Below are 12,356 nucleotides of genomic sequence, written 5' to 3'. Positions count from 1 at the left end.
AGATGCTCACTCTTGCATCTGTTAGTATTACAGTAACACTGATGGCTGTGCACTGAAATCAGAGGTTGTTTGCAAGGTAATGATGAGGACAGGAAAAAAAAAAATCTCTACACGGCACAAAGACTGGTGGTATCGGCAGCGCTGTGAGCATCAGCTGTGCCGCGGCTGCAAAATCCTTCCCAACCACTAACGCACCTGCAGAAGACAGAGGGGTGGCAGCCTCTCTTCCCTGCTCTGGGATGGATTTGTGGGGCTGGCAGTCAGCAGACACTGCAGGGTTTTGGTGAGAATTTTTCATCCATTCGTAAATTTGATCTGAAAGTTAGTGAAAAAAAAAAACAAAACAACCCAAACAAACAAGAAAAAGGTCCTATGGATTCCCCAGTATCATTTGTAACAGTTGCTCCCCAGCCTCTAGCTGTGTGAGCTTTGCAGACACTATTCTGCTCACCGTCTCATGGAGTGGTTCAGGCAGGTCACAGGTTCTCTCCCAGTCCCTTGCACCCCGTGTGCTGTGCACATACACACACCCCGACCTTCCCGCCCTGGCTCACTCTACACCACACCTGGCATGGCTACTCAAAAATTCTATCGTTAGAAGCTGACTACTTTGATCAAATTTGATATTTGCCACTTTGAGAGAGTAGCCAGTGCTTATTGGTTCATTTTTTAGGGGGGGAATATTTGCTTCCTTGCTGGCAGAGCAGCCTTGTCAGCAGGCACCTGGGCCCTGGGAAACAGAGAGAGGACTCAACTCAGCCTGAGTCCTCTTCCATCTCAGAACAGACTCAGCTCAGAGCACTGTATGTCCAGTGAACTTCGCTGTCACCACATCAGCACTGTACACGCAGGCATGTGACAACAGTACCAAGGAATGGTCATTTCTGACCCATTAACCTAGTCAAAGCAAACTGCTTGGCATGATATTGCAGGTTTATCGATGGTGGTTTGGGTTGTTTCCAGGCTTAGATCAATTTAGTGTTTTGGATGCTTCTAAAATGGCTGCTAGAGGCAGCAAGAAAAGTTACTCTAGCCAAAAGTCACGCTTGCTCCTGACACCTTCCCGTGGAGGCCAAGTCAATTGAGAAGAGGTTAAAGTCACAACAAAATACATCCCTCCACAAAATAAAAAATGCCTCAAGTAGGGAGCCTTTCTGTAGAGCTGTGTCTTGGCGGCACTAAAACGATACACACATAATTGAAAGTATCACTAAAAGCATGAATTTAAGGTTTAGTTAAAACTCTGCCAGTCTTGTGTGGCAGTTCAGATGGCAGTTTGCATGGCTTTTTGAGAGAAGCTAGACTTGGTTTAAGTTCTGATTGCATGTTTAGTCCTAGTTAACAATGTCAGGAAGGAGAGAAGAGGGCTGGCCTTTCACAAATAACGTCAACTGCTTGCATAGGTACAATTCCAGACATATGAAGGATTGTTTACAGTGTAAATTATTACTCACAGAAAATGCCATTGGTAATTCCAGGGAGCTGTTCTGGTGCACTGGCGACTAGGGTGGATGTCAGCCACACTGATGTAGCTGTACAGCACCGAGTGTGTGTGCACGAGAACAAGGGCTCAAACTAAGCCCTGAAAAGCCCCTCCTATCCCCCTGCAAGAGCATCCTCACACAGGGATTTGTGTCGGTTTAACTTCACGTTATCAGAGCAACTTTCACAGGCAGTGAATGCCTAACCCACCAAGGATAAATCAATGCTTCCCCTTATATTTAGCAGAGATATGACTTAAATACAGTAAGTAAATCAAAGTAATTATTTAAAATGAGAATGATTTAGGAGACTTAATCTGGGAGAATGGCGTGGTGGTTAGAGAAGCAGCTGAGATGCAGGACTTCAGCAGACTATTCCTGACTCTGTCAGAGACTTGCTCTACAACTTCAGGAAAATTACTCAGCCCATCTCTAAGACTGCTATAATAATACCTACTTCAAAGGGGTGTTATGAGGCTTAATTCATTAATGCCTGCAAAGCACTTTGAGATCTTTGGATTAAAGGCACTACAGCAGTGCAAAGTATTATTAGCTACAGGAAAAAGCTCCCAGGCAAGCATGGCATTAAATGTCTGTGATTTAAAAAAATAGGAAGGAAAAAACCAAACATGAAGATGGGCAAATTGTGGGTGATTTGGGTTGTGTTGTTTTGTTTTTTTTTTTTTCCTGTTGCCAGGTTTTCATTAGTGAAATCTTTGCTTTGCTAACCAAGGCAAGGAGTGGTAGAGCTCAAGACTCAATTTCGCTCTCACCCCCAGAGCTCCCACATTGCAAACATAACTGTTTTGATTTGGGGCACTTCTTTTTTTTATAATCAAAATCTAGACTTTGTGGCTTGAAAGCATGCTCAATGTCTCTCTAAGGACATATTTATCCATTGAATTAAACAAGAGGACAAAAATTGTTTTGTCTTGTATTGACTACCTACATTTTTTAAAATTCAATTTAAGCATTTACTTTCCAAAAGAAAAGTCTATTCCATTTGATCTAAAAGGGGTAAGATTTTCATCACTGGTAATTATTTTGAATCCAGAAAGATTCGGACATACAAATCAGGGCAGTTTTTATTAGCCCCCATAGAGCTCATCTATGTATTGTAAGCAGTTACAAATGGACAAATTGCAATGGACACTCACAAATAGGCTAAATGGAGGGAATTTTTTAATGAGTGCCTTGGTCCTAAGTATTCATTTCCTGCTGATGTGCAGTTTTAAAATCAAGCAGCTGAAGGTAACAGGTTTTTCTGCAGGTCCAGATTCATATCATATCTGATTGCAACCTCTGTACACCAAACTGGGATGCATCAGGGTCCCACAGGGCGGGGATGCACAGGGTTTCTCAAATCAGAACCAGGCAGCAGAGGTGAGGATACAAGCAAGGTTCCCAAAACAATCAACTGAAGTGCAATTTCAAAGCTGTCACATTTACATTGTCAAGGAAATTAATTCACAATTTACGTTTTTTCATATTCTTTATGTCTTTGAAACTTTTCAAGTGCATCTGACTGACGACTCAAAAATAAACATCACTACCAGCCCCTCACTGTGACCTTTAATGAAAAGACTATAACATAACTGTCTAGAAAATGTATGTCTTTTTTTAAAAGAGTTTCTGACTTTTTTAGTGAGAAAAACCTTTTAACTTCACTTTGTTTCTAGGTCCCTTTGAAAGAGAAGGCAGGGGAAGTGAAGTATAAGTGATTCTGGCTCTCAGAGATGCTTTGTTTCTCTTCTGATAGAATGTGAAACTTCATGTAGGTGGTGGGTAGAGCCATTGTAACCTGCTTTCTTCTGACTGAATGAGGGAGGTCAATATATTATCGTATCAAGGAAGAAGAAATTACATAGGCGATTCCCCCACAGACAATACAGACAATTCTGACAGCATGATCAAAACAACTGTATAACTTTTCTTTTCTTTTCTTACAGGCACACCAGTGTTTAAATGACAGCTGAAAGAGGGTGATGGATTAAACACATTATTCTCTGTTCCATCTACTTTTTTATAATAGAAATATATCTTGAAGACTATATTCAAGTTGATCAAATAATAAGTCAATTTGTCAATAAAACAGATTAGGCAACCTGTCTGCTGAGATGATATCTGTCAAACAACATATTTTGTTAATACAGTCTGGAAGCAAATGCCTTCAAGAAAGACAATACAAAAAAACCTCAATGCTACTTTTAAGTTTGTTGAAACAGAGGGCTGACATTTCATTTATAGAAGTTTAGACTTTTTTTTACTTTGAGTTCTACTTGCTAGTTAAAAAACAGTAATTTGGAAAACACACTAGGAACAGGTGTTAATGGCCTGGTAGGCACTGTCTGATGTTAAGATGTGGATGTATTTCCAAGCCTCTTGGCAATGCCCACACAATGGGCAGAAATCGTCATTAGCAAAGGTGGTGGAGGGGATATCTTCATCTCTCTGTGCACTGGGTTTTTTCCTCACATCCCACCTCCTGTCTGTTATTCCTGTTCCCCACTACTGGCAAGACATCTACGGCATGGGCTGATCTGCCTTGTCACATCCTGAGCCCTGTCACAGCACTCACGGGATTAAGGCATGATGCTTTGACACATTGTGTACACTGATGCTAATCATCCCTTGGAGATGTTGGGCCATGGCCTGATCTCAGCTGCACAGGGGGAATCTCTCAATTTGCCCTGCATGATAAAAAAATAAGAGGAAGCACCAATATGCACGAATGCACAGAGTGATCGAATATGAGTGATGTTGAACTAAACGGCATAAAGCTGAAGAACCATTCCTGAAAATGTGAATCCATATCTCTGATGAAGCTTGAGTTGTCCGATAGAAGGTAAAATCAATGGCTGAAAAAGGCCACAAAATCTCCCCTCTGAACAGCAGAAACTTAGATTAACCAGTCTTGGATGTCAGCAGGTTTGTCTGGTGAAGTCCAAGACAGCTGTTTTAGCTTGTGTGGATTTTCTTCCACTCCCTCTCTGTGCTAGAGCTATGTAATCCTCAAGAAAGCGGCTGGTTCAGAAACTCAGTTTCTTCTTTCTTGATTGGGAAGAAACATGTGATATGTGCCAATAGGCTGGATATTCAAGTAGAATCATCTTGGGTTTAATTTTTTAGTTTTTTAAACAGAACTGGGGAAGCATTGTTTTGCTGAACTATCTGATCCAAAATACATACAGTCTGAGGAAGAAGGAAGCTACTCAAAAGTGTCAACAGGCTTTCTAACAGGAGAATTAACCATGGTGTCTGAAAACCAAGCAAATAATAATAAAAAAGCTTAAATGCTGACAGGTATTTAAGGACTTTACCACCCAAGCTTGCCTCTGCAAGCTCAGACTGCCCTTAAGGATTAATGAGCTAATTTGCCATTGCTCTCAATAACACATCAACACCTTTTAGGACTGAAGAGCTTTCTTTCAGAAAAGTTTTTCAAAAAACTACAAACAGGGAAACTATGTTCTGAAAGCTATAGATTGTCGAAAATAGCAAATCTCTGTGTCAAAGGTGGTGAACAGATTCAAAGGCTGCATTGAGAGGAGATGGGTATTTGAAAAAAAAGTCCAAAAACTCTGTAAAAAAATCATGTCAAAACATTATGTTTTGTGGTGAAATTTCAATAGTAGTCAAAGATATTCCCATAAAATCTAGTGTTGTAGTGGAAATCCCCATTTACAGAACTGGATGACACACCCACTAGGAACCTGAGCTTCCACATTAATTTCTCTAACCCTCTGAGTTTACATGACCACATGCTGATGTTAGGAATGCTTAATTATCCACCCAGCCCTACAAACCTTGAAGCATGAGATAGCCAGCAATCCACTCTCATTCAGAAGAGTTTGGCATGTCTCCACATTGTAACTAACCAGTGTTACCCCTAGCAATTGCTCTTTAAAGCAAAAACATGTGCAAAATGTCTTCATTCAGCGTAGTAGTATCATATGTCAATCAGATTCAGGATGCAGAACTGGCCAACAATATCCTGAAAAAAAAAAGAAAATAAAAAAGTCATCTTTCTTGTTTGAATCACTTTGAATTAACTTGACTCTGTCATGTTACTGGCAAGAATATTCTCTCTTGAGCATCTGATTTCTAATTTTTTTTTTCTTTTTCTCTTTTTTTTTTGGTCTTTGGATTTGTCTGTAAGTTCCAAGGATCTGGTTTAAGCTTTAGAAGACCAACTTAGCCTGGGGCTTTGGCAAGCAATTTAACATTGTCTGCAGGGCACTGAAGTTTATTAACACCTTTCAAAACCTCTGCAAGTTTGTAAATCAAGTAGTGGTTCATTCTCCAGAAACAATAAGGGTCTGGTTTTGCTAATGTGTACAAAGGACATATATTTGTGATACCATGTGTGTACATACAACATGCAATATACTTACATTTAAGTGATATTAGATATTTATTGTATGTCATAATAATAGCATTGAGACTTATTGAGCTAAAGCTGCAGAAAGACAATATCTATCAGACCCTAAAGATGTACCAGATCCTCAGACTGTTGTGGGGGTTTTTTTTAAGCAGACCTTTTTTTAGTTTTGATGTAGGATCCAGGTCCCATTCTCCTCTACTCCAAAAGGAGCAATGTTGCTGACACCTGATCCTAACGTTTGGCAAATCTCAAATATCTACAGCACATCTGATTCCATAGAATTACTCTTCTCTCAAAATCACTTTTTTTCTTCTTTCTTTTTTTTTCCTAGGTGAGTTTATTCAAATACAAAGAATAACACCAGTTTTATGGTGTTATTTCCAGATTTGAAGAAAAGATTTTGCTTTACAGTAGGGTCCCACTAAGACACCCTGTTCTCAGCAGAAGAGCCATCTGTAACACATACAGAAAAATGAATGCTGCTGTTGTTATAAATTAGCATGTCTTTACAGTCTATGATAGTTTCATAATCCTCAATATATAATAGTTTTGTGAACTGTTCACAGATATTGGACCAAGGTACAAGTGGTATGTCACATGGAGTGGCTTGTATATCATCATACTACCATCAGAAGTTATCCTTGGTGCAACCACCACCTAAATGGGAGAAAGAGTACAGCTGCGGCCCATGCAGAGTAGTACTGCATACGCATAGAACAAGCAATTGTAAAACAGAATATCATTGTGCTGTATCTATGTTGAGTGTGAGTGGTGTCCCTACTGTGAAGACGGTTCTACACTGACAGAAGCAAAGCTTCAAAAATTGGACTACCCGTGCAAATTTATATAGGCTATCTTAGACATATGCATCGTCCTCTAGTCACTTACAGTATTATTTCCCTGTTTTTCTTCATAGGGTCTTGGCTTGGTGCAGAGCATAAGATATAACGACTTCAACATCAATGCAGATTCTCACTGCTCCGACACAGCTCGTGGCCCAGTGTGAGAGCCCTGTGGTGAAGGCAGATGTATTAACTCCCTATGGAGCACACCATTACATTATTTGCATTCTTCTCAAGTGTTTCCTATCTTTGTCAGATCTCTGGAAGGTCAGAGGGTAGGATAAGCATTGTTTTGCTAATGAACAGCAAAGGCATTGAGAATTTAAGGTCAAATAACTTCCCTGGTTTTAAGCATGCAAGTGGATGAACCACGAATGGGCCTACTGCTTGGGAGTGCCAGCCTGATATCTTTGGCCTTCAGCTGCCACAGGAGCACCAAGGCTTTTCACCATGCACATCAAACAAGGACTACACAACCAGTAGCAAATTGTGACTCTTTTGTCAAGAATAGCCCAGGAAGGTAGAGAATGTACATACCTGCTTCTTCAATCTTTTGCCCACTGAAGTCTTTGATTCTTATACTACACCACAGCCATGCTCTGCAATACGGGAGGCAGAGGTCTCACTGAAAGGCAATCCCTTCGCTGTGTGGCTCCCCTACAGATGAAGGCAGCCCCTGTGAAAGGAAGAGCTGCTGCAGTGAAACGAGGTGTCATCTTGCTCCTGCACAACCACCTTAGCAGAGAATGAAACCACTCTCTTTGCTGATAAAACTTGGCGTTTCTTGACTGCAGAAGGCTTCGTCTTGCAAGCTTCATAGCATGTCAACATCATTACCTATTTATCCATCAGACTATCTATCTACCTATCTATCTATCCATCTACGCTCAAATATCTATACACACTCCTTATACTACCTGAATGTTTTCTAAACTATATTTCATAATAGTTTTCTTCATTGCTCAAAATGCCTCCCTTCTACCTGCAGTTGCTAAAAGTGGCGGGTAGATGCTGTCCCACAGTAAAATCTCTCAGCCCAGCCCAGTGCTGTCACTGTGCTCAGCATCAGCATAAATCATTTCTTTGACCTCAACTGGAAATGACCCAGTGGCTTTTTGTGGCATTTCTGGGAGTGGGGGAAGATTATTTATTTTTTAATAGGCAGGAGTTGTTGCATTTACTGTACCTGGGTGCTGCACAACTCTTTTTAATCATTACCAATGGATGATGTCACTGAAACTTATTTTTATGTCATTATCCTCACCCAAGGTAAATATGGAACACTGTCATGCCATTACGTGATGTAAATATGTCATCATAATTTGTCTTTACACATCATAAATATTTTATTATATGACATTATTACACCTCCAGATATCTTTTTCCATATGAATAGTAATTACTCAAAGTATTTACTGTAATTATGTCACTTGATGAAATTACAGTAATTACATTGAAAAATGATAGCCCATGACTAATGAATTAAAATAGCATGGAAATTCGCATAAAAATGACATTAAAAACGTTAAGGATCTGAGGCAAACTCACAAAAGCAAGGAAATTCATAATTAAGAATTTAATCTCTAATAACATTGCAGGGTGCCATGCTTTTAGATAATATCACCGAAGAAGGAGGAAAAAAAAAAGGAAAGTGGTACTACCTGAAAACTAACAGTACAAAAATGAACTGCTGCAAAGCATAACCTAACAGTTTGTATACATGTGCATAGCAATATAGTTGAGCTCTGTATAGCACCATTCAATGATGTTTCATCAGAAGCAAAAGTCATTGGACCTAAGACAGAGCTGGGATAAGAAACTGTTGCTTGGGTGGAAGTTTCTGTCTAAGAGCCTTCAGGGAACATAACTTTTTTTGATAGACTGGGATAAAATCACTGAAGGACTGCAGCACCAAACTTCGGAGCAAGATGTCTGGCAGATTCTCGGAACATGTTTGAGTCTCCTGCAGATGTGATGGTTTGATGCCTAGCCTGTGCTCATAGCTTCCGTAAAGCCACTTACCTCTGCAAAGTAAACAGGTATTTTCATAAACCCAGCTACTCCAAGCGGTCAACCAAGGTCCTGCTCTAGCACACGAGGTGTTCTTGCTGCCACTTGAATCCTAGGGAGACAAGAGTCACTCTGTCACCGAGAAAGTTCACAGACAAACCTTTTGGACCTTCATGACAGGAAGATTATTTATTATTATATTCATTTTTAACTTGGTCCTTATTTTCTGCATGAAAAGAAATTATTCTATGGCTAAATGCTAGTGGTGCCTGAGAATCAAAGAGGAATCACTGATAGCAATTTTGCTCGTTTGCTTCCTGGCTCAGGATCAGGCCAAAGACCTGCAAGAAAGTCAAGGTTGCTCATCTCTTCCTTTCACAGTTGGCTTTCTTGCTGATCTCAGTGAGGTACCTTACCTTCATGGACTTCACTGTTTTTCGAAGTTGTCTCCAAGCTGCTAAGGTGCCCAAATTATATCATACACCAAACCAGGAAGACCTAGTGAGTTGAAGCAGTAGGTTTCATTTAGCTAAATTAAGAAAGAGGCAGAGAGGCAGATGGACAAGACTGGGGTGGGGCATGGGGGTGGCAGGGGGAGACAGAGAGAGAAAGGGCAAGGAAAGAAGGAAATAAGGAAAGGGGGAAAGTGAGAAAGAGAAATTCTGTTTCCAGTTGGAATATCCAGTAATAATTTAATATATGGTGCCATTTTAGAAAATGTGCTATTCATATTTATGAAAGGCTTAATAGATGCAGCTGCATCCTTTAACAAATTATTATAAGGCATGGTATGAAATGCATTAGTAAGAAATGCTTAACAGATGATGCTGTGACAAGCTGTTACAACGCGTGTTATAAGACGTCAATATTATTAAATCTATGGGCTTGGTTAGCACATGAATATAAATAATTTTTATGCATGCTACAAATTGCCGTGCTTTATTAATAATGAAGTGTTTATAAATGGAACCTTACTGTAAAGCATTATTAAATGCAGCTACTCAGAAGACCTTAGAGTAATACTGTAGTAGCATTCTCATGCTGAGAAACAGACAAGAAAGGCTGCTTTATTTTACTGTCTGAGTCAACATGAGTTCAAACACACTGGGCTTTGATTCCTGAAAACCTGTGTAACAGGGGCCAGCAGTAGGCAACGGGTGAAAGCTGCTGTTGTCACGTTCTTTGTTACTCTGAAATCACCCTGGCCTCACTTACGTTGGATTTACACCAACATAAGTACAAGTATCAGTGGAATAACTCCTGATTAACCCTGCTGTAAGAGATATATGCTGCAGGCCACACTATTTTCCTTCCCAGGGGAAAGCTGGATGAAAGGTAACTGTGTATTGTAAGGCATTCTTCTGAAAAAAAAAAAAAAAAAGAAAAGAAAAAAGTATATGTAGATTTGAAATGTACAATTCCTCATGTCTCAGATTTTGCCCTTCCAACAGATCTTCCAAAAGGTTACTTCTACATTAAAATGAAACAGGGTTTTTCAATGCAAAAAACTCGTGTTACTCCAGAATCGGTAACACACAGGAGTGGCTCAGTTCATTTAGCCTGAGCATTGTATGGGAGAGCGTTGCTTGCTTTTATTCTTTTAACCATTTCATGCCTTCATGATTGATGATGTCTAATTTTCCAATACCATGTTCAACTGGACTACTATATTTACAGAGATCTACTGCAGAGATTGAAGCTCATTAATAAAAAACATAGCAAGCTTAGGACCACAGAGGAAAGAAATGCTTAGCATGTGGTGATTAAAAAGGTCTTTCAAATGCTCCATTGCATGGGATATTTTTAATTCGTAGCATTTTAGCTAATATTTAAACGAGCCTCTCTGTTTTCAACCATCTGCCTACTCTACCTTTTAATGCTGACTTTTTTTTTTAAATAGTTTTTCCCAAGTCCCAGGTTATTTGGATGATCACCTCCTCCAAGATGTAGTTTATTATATTTATTAAGGATTTCTGTAAAGAGTGGAGTTTGTGTTACTGAACTGGGACAATTGCATAGGATCTACCTTTCCTTTACTCAGCTAGCCTCTTCCCCTAATCCAGTCTGTGACCTTGCATTAGCAGCCAGCACTCACAGGTTTCAACTCACGGCTGTACAGCTCTTTGAAGGGGAAAACTTGCACCCATTAGAAACCACTATGGCAGGAGTTGGTGGAAAAATGCAGATCTTTTGGACAAACTTACAGTGTTACCAGTATCATCATCTAGATGCACTTCGAAGGGGAGACTACATTCTGGTATAGAGAAGGGATTTCCACCTCTCTGCATGTGCCTATGTATCTGTACTCACATATGAGTTTGTGGGCACATGAGACCTCTCTGCGTTCACATGAGGTACTTTCATGTCTCAGCATTTCATCACAGAACAGCAGAGCTTTAAGTCAGCTTTCCAAGGGGACTTCAAACCTAGCAAGAGGGACACCAACAGCCAGATGTGGAGAGGTGTGTAGGAGCCCACAGCTGGTGGTTTCAGTGGAGGTAGAAACACTCAGCTGACCTGGTATTGCATGCCATCTGGAGAAAAAAGGATATGACTCTGTGTCACTCGAACCCCACTTCAGCAGCTGGGCAATGTCTCTTCTCTTCCGACTTTGCTCCATTTAATGCCAGCGGCCAGAACAATCCTCTTCACAAGTGATGTAGACCACTTCACTTATCACCTCTGCTATCACCCAGGAACTAAAAACCAAAACAGAAGTATTACCTAACTGCATGAAGCTCATACATATTGCAGATGGGTTCATTCTAAGTTCTGGGCAAATGTTCAATTGGGTTTTTTTTAAACAGATACATATTTATGCTGACCAAAACTTCAGTCTTGACTGTTTGGGAGGGGGGGGTTGCCTCCTGTGTTTCATGGAAAACACAGACTAATGTCAAACAAGCATTCTGAAGGACTCATACTATATTTATCTATTAGTCGTGACGTGATTGCAATCTTCTGTATCTTCACGTGTTAGTTTTTGGTCTAGTTTACAGTTCCTCCTGTTATAACTCATCTCGTATCACTTTTTTCTTTGTTTTCCCATTCTTCATCACTAATTTTTGAGCCAAGTTGTTACTTATTCCATGACTCCTGCTCCCGAAACTTTATTATTAACCTTGTATGTGGAACTTGGTCAAAAATCCTCTCTGAAGCGTAAACAGCTCTGACATTTCATTACAAAATTCGCCATTGTGTTCCAAAACACTCCTTACTAATAACTTCAAGGTCACTCACATCTTCCCTCTGTAACCATTTCTGTTCCAGGTGGAGCCTCCTCTATCACACCAGAGCCGAGAAAGGGAGATGTCGAAACCACGGGAGTCAGCGCTTCAGAAATCACACCCAGCTTTATAGTTTGGCAATGGGGCTTCATTCGAGGAAATCCGGAGCAGGATTTCCACATCATGCTGCTGAATAGCAACAAAAAATGGCAAATGCTGGTTTTGGGCTAGATAGCCCTTCCTTGTCCTTCAAAGCTTTCCAAGAGCTGCATGGGGGTCCCGCATGAGTGAGAGAGATGGGCAGAGGCATGAGTCCTGTAAAATGCCTGATTTGGACCTGATCTGATCCAAATCCAAGGTCCAAGGCCAAGGGCAGGACACCACATGTCAGTGTAAAGCCCTCTTGCCACTG

Source organism: Colius striatus, chromosome 1 (assembly GCF_028858725.1).
Source record: "Colius striatus isolate bColStr4 chromosome 1, bColStr4.1.hap1, whole genome shotgun sequence".
Lineage (NCBI taxonomy): Eukaryota > Metazoa > Chordata > Aves > Coliiformes > Coliidae > Colius > Colius striatus.
This window is presented reverse-complemented; position numbering follows the sequence as displayed.